This window comes from Thamnophis elegans, chromosome 16 (genome assembly GCF_009769535.1).
Source record: "Thamnophis elegans isolate rThaEle1 chromosome 16, rThaEle1.pri, whole genome shotgun sequence".
Classification (NCBI taxonomy): Eukaryota; Metazoa; Chordata; class Lepidosauria; order Squamata; family Colubridae; genus Thamnophis; species Thamnophis elegans.
Genome location: NC_045556.1, coordinates 34,910,040 through 34,920,978, shown reverse-complemented (window position 1 = coordinate 34,920,978; position 10,939 = coordinate 34,910,040).

The window sequence follows — 10,939 nt, the reverse complement described above, 5'->3', positions numbered from 1 at the left end:
CAGTGGCTCAGTGGCTAAGACGCTGAGCTTGTCGATCAGAAAGGCCGGCGGTTCGGCGGTTCGAATTCCTAGCACCGTAACGGAGTGAGCTCCCATGACTTGTCCCAGATTCTGCCAACCTAGCAGTTTTGAAAGCACGTTAAAAAAATGTAAGGAGAAAAATAGGGACCACCTTTGGTGGGAAGGGAACAGCATTCCGTGCGCCTTCGGTGTTGAGTCATGCCGGCCACATGACCACAGAGACGTCTTCGGACAGCGCTGGCTCTTGGGCTTTGAAACGGAGATGAGCACCGCCCCGTAGGGTCTGGAACCACTAGCACATATGTTGCGAGGAAACCTTTGCCTTTATTCTGTGTTCTTGGGTGGGCTGCACCAAGGGAGGCTCATTCCATTTCATTCTACACATGTTGTGCATTGGTTTGGTTTGGTTTGATTAAGAGAACTAGGTATGTCTAGGCCTCCATTCTTTGGCGCTCTGCCTTCCTCATGGTCCAACTTTCACAGCCATCCATTGCAACTGGGGAAAACATAGCCTTGACTATACACACTTTAGTTGGCAGGGTGATGTCTCTGCTTTTTAGGATGCCGTCTAGATTTGCCATCGCTTTCCTCCCCAGGAGCAAGCCTCTTTTCATTCCTTGGCTGCCGCCCCATCTGTGGTGATCTTGGAGCCCAGGAAAATAAAATCGTTCACTCCCTCCATTCCTTCCCCATCTTGGATTTGGAGAATGGAGTCCACACTGATACGACATCTGATGGCATCAGGTCAGGGGTGGGTTTCAAATTTTTTTAGAACCTCTTCTGTAGGTGTGGCCTGCTTTGTGGGAGTGGCTTGCTGGCCATGTGACTGGATGGGAGTGGCTTGCCAGCCATGTGACTGGATGGGCGTGGCCAACTTGTAAAATGTGGTGAAACTCACTTAACAACGCTCTTGCTTAGCAACCAAAACGTTGGCTCAGAAACGCTGGCATTTGAAGCATGCAAGTCTTAAAGCTGTCAAGTTACAAGACCCTCGCACCCCTAACCCTTTAGAAAAAAAAAACCCAGGGGTGTTCAAACTTGACAGCTTTAAGACTTGTGGACTTCAACTCCCAGAATTCCTCCTCCAGTCATGTTGGCTCAGAAACTCTGGCATTTGAAGCACGCAAGTTTTAAAGCTGTCAAGTTACAGGACCCTCGCACCCCTAACCCTTTAGAACGAAAACCCCCAGGGGTGTTCAAAGTTGACAGCTTTAAGACTTGTGGACTTCAACTCCCAGAATTCCCCCTCTCGCTCTTCATCTTGATGATGTGCAGATGGGCGGTGGGAGGGAACTGGAACCGGTTCTAAACGGCACTGGAGATTTGTGGAACCTCTTCTACAGAAGAGGTTAGAACTGGCAGGAACCCATCCCTGCATCAGGTGATGTCCCCATCATATTCATGACCTTGCTTGCTCCATCCATTTCCTAGACCCTTCAATTTTCTTCCTGGCTTCTCCTGAATGTAAGGGACCTCATAACTTAAGAGAACAAAGGTCTTGTTGATTTTATGATGGGTGTAGACAGGTGAGCGAGGCATACAGTCACCTGTGAGTCAGAACACACCTCCCTCCTGAACCAACATCAATGGGCACGGAAAGTATTTATAGTTTGCAAAGTGAAATAAACCGATCACCGCACCTTCCAAGAAGCTGAAATCGTGGCCAGCACCTCCGTCTTCATAATTCTACCTTTCCCGTTGCAAGAGAGAGAGAGAGAGAGAAAAAGGGGTGAGCTAAAAATTTTCTGCTTTCAAGATCAGCTTCTAGAATTTTGTCTGGGATAAACATCTCATCCCGTTGAAGATGTCCAGCTTGGTAGAAACTGCACCCGTTTTTGGAGGTTCGTCAGCAAGATATCCCTTGGGGAACTCTTCGCTAGAAAGGTATTTGGCCCACCCATCACGGAAAGGCAGGAAACCAAGCCGGATCCTGTACCCCCCACTGGTGAGGAAGTGTCAACAGCGGAAGAAATCGGATGCCACCAAGAAATGGTTTTTCTTCTTGATAGGAGTGGTCCTTCTGCAGATCTTGATGGAGGAACCTGGAGAAGACCTGGAAGGCTTTGGAGAGGACCAGTGGCTGGCTGGACCAACCTGTTTCCAGAGCTTCGGGCCTCCCCACAATTCCTCAAGTGACAAAGGAGCACCGGTTGAAGAAACTTCACACCGGACTTTGGAGGAGGCCCGTGTTTGCAAGATGCCACCCACGGAATTTCTCCAGGCTCCAAAATAGCCCATCGCCACCCATCAAAATGCTTTGGCGCTGGTCAAGGAAGAGGAGGTTTGCTCAAAGAACTGGGGGAAATGTTTGGTGATGTTTCAAGAGCAAAAGGAATTGATTTTCCAACTGAAACCTAGGTGGTCTCCAAGATCTAAGGAGAACATCAAACAGATGCTGCAGGTACTTAGTCCTGAAAGGAACAGAACAACCCCTATTCTAATATTCTAATACAAAGTCCTGTATTATCCTGCCATTTAGAGATCTGGATCTTAATGGTGCTGCTTGGTGCTGCTTACTTACTGTTTCCACGCTGTGGTATCCCAGTAGTTGACAATGACACTCTCCAGGTCCCTGAATCTTCTGTTTCTAGTTTTTCCATGTTGTCCTTTTGGCCTGGTCTGAGATGTTGCTGTGGATTGCCAGCGCTTGTCTGTCTTCTGATCCATCGTTGGCATCTTGAGGACTTGAATGTCTGAACTGGGTTGAGTTTCAGGATGCATTTATAAACATGCCTCTGAACCAAACTTAGCTGAGTCTGCTAAAGAATAAGAAGCGTTTTGTTATCAATAAGCTCGCTCTTTCTTTTCTTTCTTTCTTTTATTCTTTCTCCCTTTCCCTCTTTCCCCTCTCCCTGCTTCCCATTCACTCTCAGAATGCTCTTTCTTTCTTTCTTTCTCTTTCTTTCCTTTCTTTTTTTCTCCCTCTCCCTCTTTCCCCCTCCCTCTCTCTGCTTCCCATTCACTCTCAGAATGTTCTTTCTTTCTTTCTTTCTTTCTTTCTTTCTTTCTCTTTTTCTTTCTCCCTCTCCCTCTTTCCCCTCTCCCTCTCTCTGCTTCCCATTCACTCTCAGAATGTTCTTTCTTTCTTTCTTTCTCTTTTTCTTTCTCCCTCTCCCTCTTTCCCCTCTCCCTCTCTCTGCTTCCCATTCACTCTCAGAATGTTCTTTCTCTTTCTTTCTTTCTTTCTTTCTCTCTCTTTCTCTTTCTTTCCTTTCTTTTTTTCTCCCTCTCCATCTTTCCCCTCTCCTTCTCCCTGCTTCCCATTCACTCTCAAAATGTTCTTTCTTTCTTTCTTTCTTTCTTTCTTTCTTTCTTTCTTTCTTTCTTTCTTTCTTTCTTTCTTTTTCTTTCTTTTTCTGTCTTTTTCTTTCTTTCCTTTCTTTCTCTCTTCCCCCCTCCCTCTCATTCTCCCTCTTTCCCATTCACTCTCAGAATCTCTCCCTCCCCCTCCTCTCCCCCTCCCTTTCTCCCCCCACCTCTCTCCTTTCTTGCTTCCTTCTCCATCTCTTTAGCAACCCATATCATTATGTTTGGCTTTAAAAACAGGGCAAGATAAGTCCCGGCAGAGTTCAGCCGAGTTCTGTTCCAGATCTCTATTTGTCAATATTGACCCTGGGTGGCTTTGGAAGATTTCAGCCTGGCATTTTCCCAGCCCTCTTGGAAAATGGCAAGAATCTGCCTCCACGTTTTGCCTGCTAACAGATGTTCAGTCGTTGAGCTGGAGCGCATGAAAAAAATAAAAAACCACGAGCCTGTCTTTTAGCGCTCTGAGCTAATTAAACCAACGGAAGATTTGTAGAGAATCCGAGGAATGTAGCGAGGGGGATAAAGCTTTGGACACAACTTGTCACTCATCGTTTGTTCTGATTCCTGTAACATCAAGAGTATTTTGCTTAACGGGTTGGGGGCTCAGCTGGTGATCCAAGCAAGAAAGTGGCAGATGTTCCTGCTGAAACAATCAATTAATCAGAATAGAGTTGGAAGGGACCTTGGAGGTCATCTAGTCCAACCCCCTGCTCAAGCAGGAAACCCTACACCATTTCAGACAAGTGGTTGTCCAGTCTCTTCTTGAAAACCTCCAGCGATGAAGCATCCATAACTTCTGGAGACAAACCCTTCCACTGGCTAATTGTCCTCCTGGTTAGGAAGTTTCTCCTTAATTCCACTCTCCTTGATCAGTTTCCATCCACCGTTTCTTGTTTTTGCCTTGCTTTGGAAAATAAGTTGACCCCCATCTTCTTTGGGGCAGCCCCTCAAATACTGGAATACAAAAAAAAAAAAAAACCCGAAATAAACAGAACAAAGAAAGTTCTGTTGAGAAGGTTGCTCCTTTGGACTTTCAGGAGTGGATTCTTTGATGAATAACGAAGAGCCACAGGATCGCAGGACTGAAAATTAATGGGTTGCTTGGAGAGCTTCCCAAGATTGCATGCACTAGGATGATCATGAGTGGATCTACCTCTTCTTATCTTCTGCAACTTTGAAGCAGTTGGCATCTTCAGTTGGGTCCTTCAATGGCTGTGCTGTAAGCAGACTGTCTGGGGTGTGAAGGGACATCAAAACCAATTTTGTTGCATACATGATGTACAATGACAATAAACGCTATACTTTTGAACCGTCTCTAATTCAGCTTCCCATGGTCAATTTTCTTTCAAGCAATTGGATTCTTCAACCATTGCTTTTTTCAGTCTTCTAATCATTGGGGTTTTTTCAACGTTATGTAGACGGAAATAGACTAGGTGCCCAACTTTTGAACCAAGCAAATAAATACTTACTTTTTTTCTATATTATTTGCTTGAATATCTCTCTCGTGGTTATTTTCCTTCTCTTTCAGTGTTTTTTTTTAAAAAGCCATATCTGTACTTCCCTAATTTATGAGGAGAACAATCCTCTAGTTTCCCAGCCAGCCAGGTCAAAATCTGTTTTCTTTTGGAGACAAAACTTTTGGGGAATTACATAAAATTGGTAGCAGTGATCAAAGCAGCATCTAGCATCAATTTTGCCCGCTCTCAAGAAATATGCCAGTGGAGCTGGGACGGGGGGGGGGAACGGGGACACAACTCCCAGTGTGTGAATTGGTACCAGGCCATGGCGTGTTGGGAAATGGGTTGCACAAGTAGCGAGCAAGTGTGTGAAGCTCCATTTTGCATGCCTGGATTAGGGTGCACTGTTGCACACGTGAAACCATGTGTGGGAAATTACTGGCATTTTAGTACTGTAGAATAGAGTAGAGTAGAGTAGAGTAGAGTTGAGTACAATAGAATAGGGAATAGAGTAGAGTAGAGTGGGAGAGAAGAGAAGACACATCATTCCAGTGATACTGTGACGGTTGTAACTGTGAGGACCAGTTACAAGTCAATTTTTTCAGTGCCGCTTTGAACGTTTGCTAAACAAATGGTTGCAAATTACCTGTAATCTGATCGCTTTGTCAAAAGATACATTTGATATGGACTTTGAAGTTAAAATTCTTTAAAAGTAACTTTTCTTACAATTACAATTGCAGAGTTGGAAGGGACCCTGGAGATCTTCTAGTCCAACCCCAGGCCTAGGCAGGAAACCCTATACCATTTCAGACAAATGGCTATCCAACATCCTCTTAATGACTTCCAGTGTTGGGGCATTCACAAATTCTGGAGGCAACTTCTGTTCCACTGATTAAATGTTCTGGTGGTCAGGAAATTCCTCTTCAGTTCTAAATTGCTTCTCTCCTTGATTAGTTTCCACCCGTTGCTTCTGGTCCTGCCCTCAAGTGCTTTGGAGAATAGCTTGACTCCTTCTTCTTTGTGGCAGCTTCTGAGATATTGAAACCCTGCTATCATGTCTCCCCTAGTCCTTCTTTTCATTAAACTTGACATACTCAGTTCCTGCAACCATTCTTCCTATGTTTTAGCCTCCAATCCCCTAATCCTCTTGGTTGCTCTTCTCTGCCCTCTTTCTAGAGTCTCCACATCTTTTCTACATCATGGCAACAAAAACTGGATGCCGTATTCCAAGTGTGGCCTTAACAAGGCCTTATAAAGTGGTATCAACACTTCACGTGATCTTGATTCTATCCCTCTGTTGATGCAGCCTAGAACTGTGTTGGCTTTTTTGGCAGCTGCTGCACACGGCTGGCTCCTATTTAAATGGTTGTCCACTAGGACTCCAAGATCCCTCTCACAGTTACTACTATTGAGCAAGGTACCACCTATACTGTACTTGTGCATTTCTAGGCTATGCCATGGGTTGGGGGGGTCCCATCACATGGTTGTTGATCCTTCCCCTGAAGGCATGAGGAGTGGTCTCTGGCCTTTGTGTATTTGTGAGCTGGTTAACTGTCTTTGCTTTCACCAAATTCTTTCTGGTGGTTAAGGTAAGAACACAGTGAAGGTGTATCTATAGGTTTAATCACCTTCTCCTTTCATCCAGGGTACAACTCTGGATGAAGCCGAGCCAAGGTGGCACAGTGGTTAGGGTGCAGTACTGCAGGCCACTTCAGCTGACTGCTATCTGCAGTTCAGCGGTTCAAATCTCACCGGCTCAAGGTTGACTCAGCCTTCCATCCTTCCGAGGTGGGTGAAATGAGGACCCAGACTGTGGGGGGCGATATGCTGACTCTGTAAACCGCTTAGAGAGGGCTGAAAGCCCTATGAAGTGGTATATAAGTCTAACTGCTATTGCTAACTCGAGCTAGTCTTTCAAATTTAAGCGGACTTGGAAAAGAGACCACTGTGAAGTGGCCAGATAGTAGGCTAGTCTAGGAAATCAAAACACCCCATAGAGGGGAATATTTGTATATTCTCCTCTATGGGAGAATATGGAGTCACCTTGAATGTGTCGGATGGCCATATAGATTTTGGAAATAAATAAACGTCCAGCATTGGCAATCACATTGGGACAAGACCTTACAAGCATGCTCTATTTTAAGCCGGGCCATGCTAAAAACAAGCATGAGTTGTGTGCGCCCCATAACACCCCGGGGCGCATGGTTCGGCTTCTCACCAACTTGCAGCCCTGCCAGAGGAGAAATAAGAGGCGGCTTATTCCAAGTAGGCGAGATCTTTGCACGCAATCCTCCTTCTTCTTCTCCTCCGTCCCCAGGTGTTCTCTCTAAATAGCTGGAGCTATTTCTGCCTCCCACTTCACCGCATAATAAGCCTAATTGGAGGATAAAAATTATCCCCCTTAATACCCGCGGAACAAATACTACGAGCCCCATTACTCCTAGACAGTCTGCCTCACACTTGTAAGCTCCCAGAGATATGAGATTTGCATGGAAAAGAACCACAGTCTGTGGGTTTGGCTTGTTCAACATGGGAATTTCTTTCTTTCTTTCTTTCTTTTTTTCTTAGCTGGTCTGTGGTTTCTAAGGTCACAGAGTAGTTTGAAGGACACCATAAAAGCCAGAATCAGCAAAATCCTCCTGCTACCCCACCAGAATGTTCTTTGTTAATGGAGAAGGAATAGAATAGAATAACAGAGTTGGAAGGGACCTTGGAGGTCTTCTAGTCCAACCCCCTGCTTGGGCAGGAAACCCTACACCACTTCAGACAAATGGTTATCCAACATCTTCTTAAAAACATCCAGTGTTGGAGCATTCACAACTTCTGGAGGCAAGTTGTTCCACTGATTAATTGTTCTAACTGCCAGGAAATTTCTCCTTAGTTCTAAGTTGCTTCTCTCTTTGGTTAGTTTCCACCCATTGCTTCTTGTTCTACCCTCAGGTGGTTTGGAGAATAGCTTGACTCCCTCTTCTTTGGGGCAGCCCCTGAGATATTCAAACACTGTTATCATGTCTCTCCTAGTTCTTCTTTTCATTAAATTAGACCTATCCAGTTCCTGCAACTATTCTTCATATATTTTAGCCTCCAGTCCCCTAATCCTCTTGGTTGCTCTTCTCTGCACTCTTTCTAGAGTCTCCACATCTTTTCTACATCGTGGCGACCAAAACCGGATGCCGTATTCCAAGTGTGGCCTTCCCAAGGCCTTATAAAGTGGTATTAACCCTTCACGTGATCTTGATTCTATTCCTCTGTTGATGCAGCCTAGAACTGTGTTGGCTTTTTTGGCTGCTTCTGAACATGGCTGGCTCCTATTTCAATGGTTGTCCACTAGGACTCCAAGATCCCCCTCACAGTTACTCCTATTGAGCAAGGTGCCACCTTTATTGCACCTGAGCATTTTGGTCTTTTTGCCTAAATGTAGAACCTTACTCTTTTCACCCTTGAATTTCATTTTGTTAGATAGCACCCAATGTTCAAATCTATCCAGATCCTTCTGTATCTTGAGCCTGTCTTCCGGAGTGTTGGCTGTAAAGAGTTGGAACTTTAACTTAAGATCTCTGCTTTTGACCTCCTCGCCTTGTTTATGGAAGTTTATAGGAGGAGAACTGGCATCTTCAGCTTAGCTGCTGGCCAGAATGAGAGAAAAAAACAACAACAGAAGTGGAGTAAGAGAAGATCCATGGATGCCATCAAATTGTCATCTCCAAGGCTTTGGAGAGTGAGATACCTCCTGGATGCAGAGGGGGTATCCTTTATTTTCCCTTGCTTGTTCAAATCCTACGATCCCACCCAACTTTAAAATAAATAACTAAGAGTTTCGCGAAGGGAAAGCAAAATATTATCCTTGTCTTCGTTCCCAAACATGCTGCCCTTTTGTTGACCCCACTCATTCCCTTAAAGACTTCATGGGGGAATTCTTCCTGTATTTCTTCCATTCAGCGAACAATGGTCGGAGAGCGGATGAGTATTGGGTCCTCCACACATAGAGGATGAAGTGAGCTTCCTCCCCCCTTCAATCTCCCTGAATGTGGAAGATGGGTGTTGTAGTCTGGAAGAACCAAAGCACAGTTTGCGATGGGATAATTTGGCAAGAAAGGAAATGTTTTTTTTAATTTTTTTAATTTTATCAATTTCATATATACATTCACAATTATATGATCTCATAACTGTTATTAATAATATGTATTTATAACAATTTTTCCCTACTGTTGATAATATACTTGAAGATTGCTTTTTTAACATCCCATAGATCCATCTTATCTTACAACGGTCCTACTTCTTCTTTACTCCCTCCCTCTTTCCTTCCCTCGTTTCTTCTCTCCTACTCCCCCTCCTTCCCTCCCTCCTTCCCCTTCCCTCCTTCCCTCCTTCCTTCCCTCCTTCCTTCCCTCCTTTCTTTTCTCCTTCTCTCCTTCCTTTCCCCCTTCCTTTCCTCCTTCCTTCCCCCCTTCCTTCTCTCCTACATTCCCTCCTTCCTTCCCTCCTTGGCAAGAAAGGAAATGAATGGTAGGTTTTGATACTTAGGCAGGACATATATGTCCCTATCATATATGGTGGAGTTGTAAAAAAGTCAAAGCATTTTGGATAAAAATATGGTGGATTATTCAAAATATTCTCTCCTTTTTTTTGTAAAGATTTTTTTAATTTTCAAAACAAACATACAAATCCTCCTTCTTTACATACTGTAGAAAGTGTATCAGCTGGTTACAAAAGGCTTTTGTGCATCTCTTCCACCGTCATCAAATATAATTCATATTAATTCAAATATCTTAACTCAAATATTTATTATGTTACCATCATCATACCTCCACTTTTATTTGACTGTAGTTATTTAAACATCCTTCATCCTAAAATATACCAAGATTTAATACATAACCACATGCTGGCATTTCATTTACTTATTTATAAAATCCACCATTAACATTAAATCCTCATATCCTGTTTTAGCTAAACATCCATAATATTTAATACCAAAATTTTCTAATCCTCCATGTATATAATTTATTATCATTATCCTTTCTTTATTTAACTATATCCTATATCATAACATTTTCCCCCTATTAGTTAAAACTTAACTGTGTCTAAGTTTGTTCTTTTTTATTATTATTGTTATTAATAATCTTTATATATAGTCCAAAATATTTCTAACCTTGTCTTCTCAGGTAACATTCATTATTCATATCCAATTATTACTTATCATAACAACTCAACATTGTATACATTGCTATCATTATCAATTTTTATTTAACTATACCTATTATCACTGAATTTAACTAAGTTTAGCTAATTTTATTCAAAATATTCTTAAAAAGAGGATAAAGTTCACTCCTCAGTTATTCTTGTTAGGTATAATTACAGACTGTACAGTTATAGAGACTAACTTGATTTTGAACTTAATAACGGCAGCAAGATTGTTGGTGGCGCAGTACTGGAAGAAGGAAGAATTGCCTACTATTCAAGAATGGACGTTGAAAGTAACAAACTTAGCAGAGATGGCCAAAATCTCAGCATGCTTGAAGGACCATTCAAATGAGAAATACAAGTTGGAATGGAGAAGATGGGTTGATTACATTCAAAATAAATATCGGACTAAGAAATTTCATTTAGCTTATGAATGAATGAATAAGGAATGTTACAATTTACTTAAAGCTAGCTTAATAAAAGGGGAGTTAAAGTATAAGTGAAGGTATGACGCTAAAGTTACTTAGTGTATGATTGTTAAATGTTTATACCCTGTATTTTGCTCTGGGAGGTGTGGGGGGGAGGGTTGGAGGAGGTGCGGGGTTGGGGTGGTGGGAGGGAAGGGGAAGGGGAAATACTTGTAAAATCTATTAAAACTCTTTAATACAAAAAATAGTCAAAGATACTTAGGTAGGACAAAAAGCAATGGGTGGAAACTAATCAAAGAGAGAAGCAACCTAGAACTTAAGGAGAAGTTTCCTGACAGTGAGGACAATCAAGTTGTGACTCCTCCATCCCTGGAGGCTTTTAAGAAGAGATTGGACAACAATTGGTCCAAAATGGTATAGGGCCTCCTGCTTGAGCAAGGGGTTGGACTAGAAGGTCCCCTTCCAATGGTGGTTTTTGCTTTTCTGAGGTCATTAGCAGCTTCTGCTCCATAAAAACACCGTGGGAATCACAGAAGGAACACACTG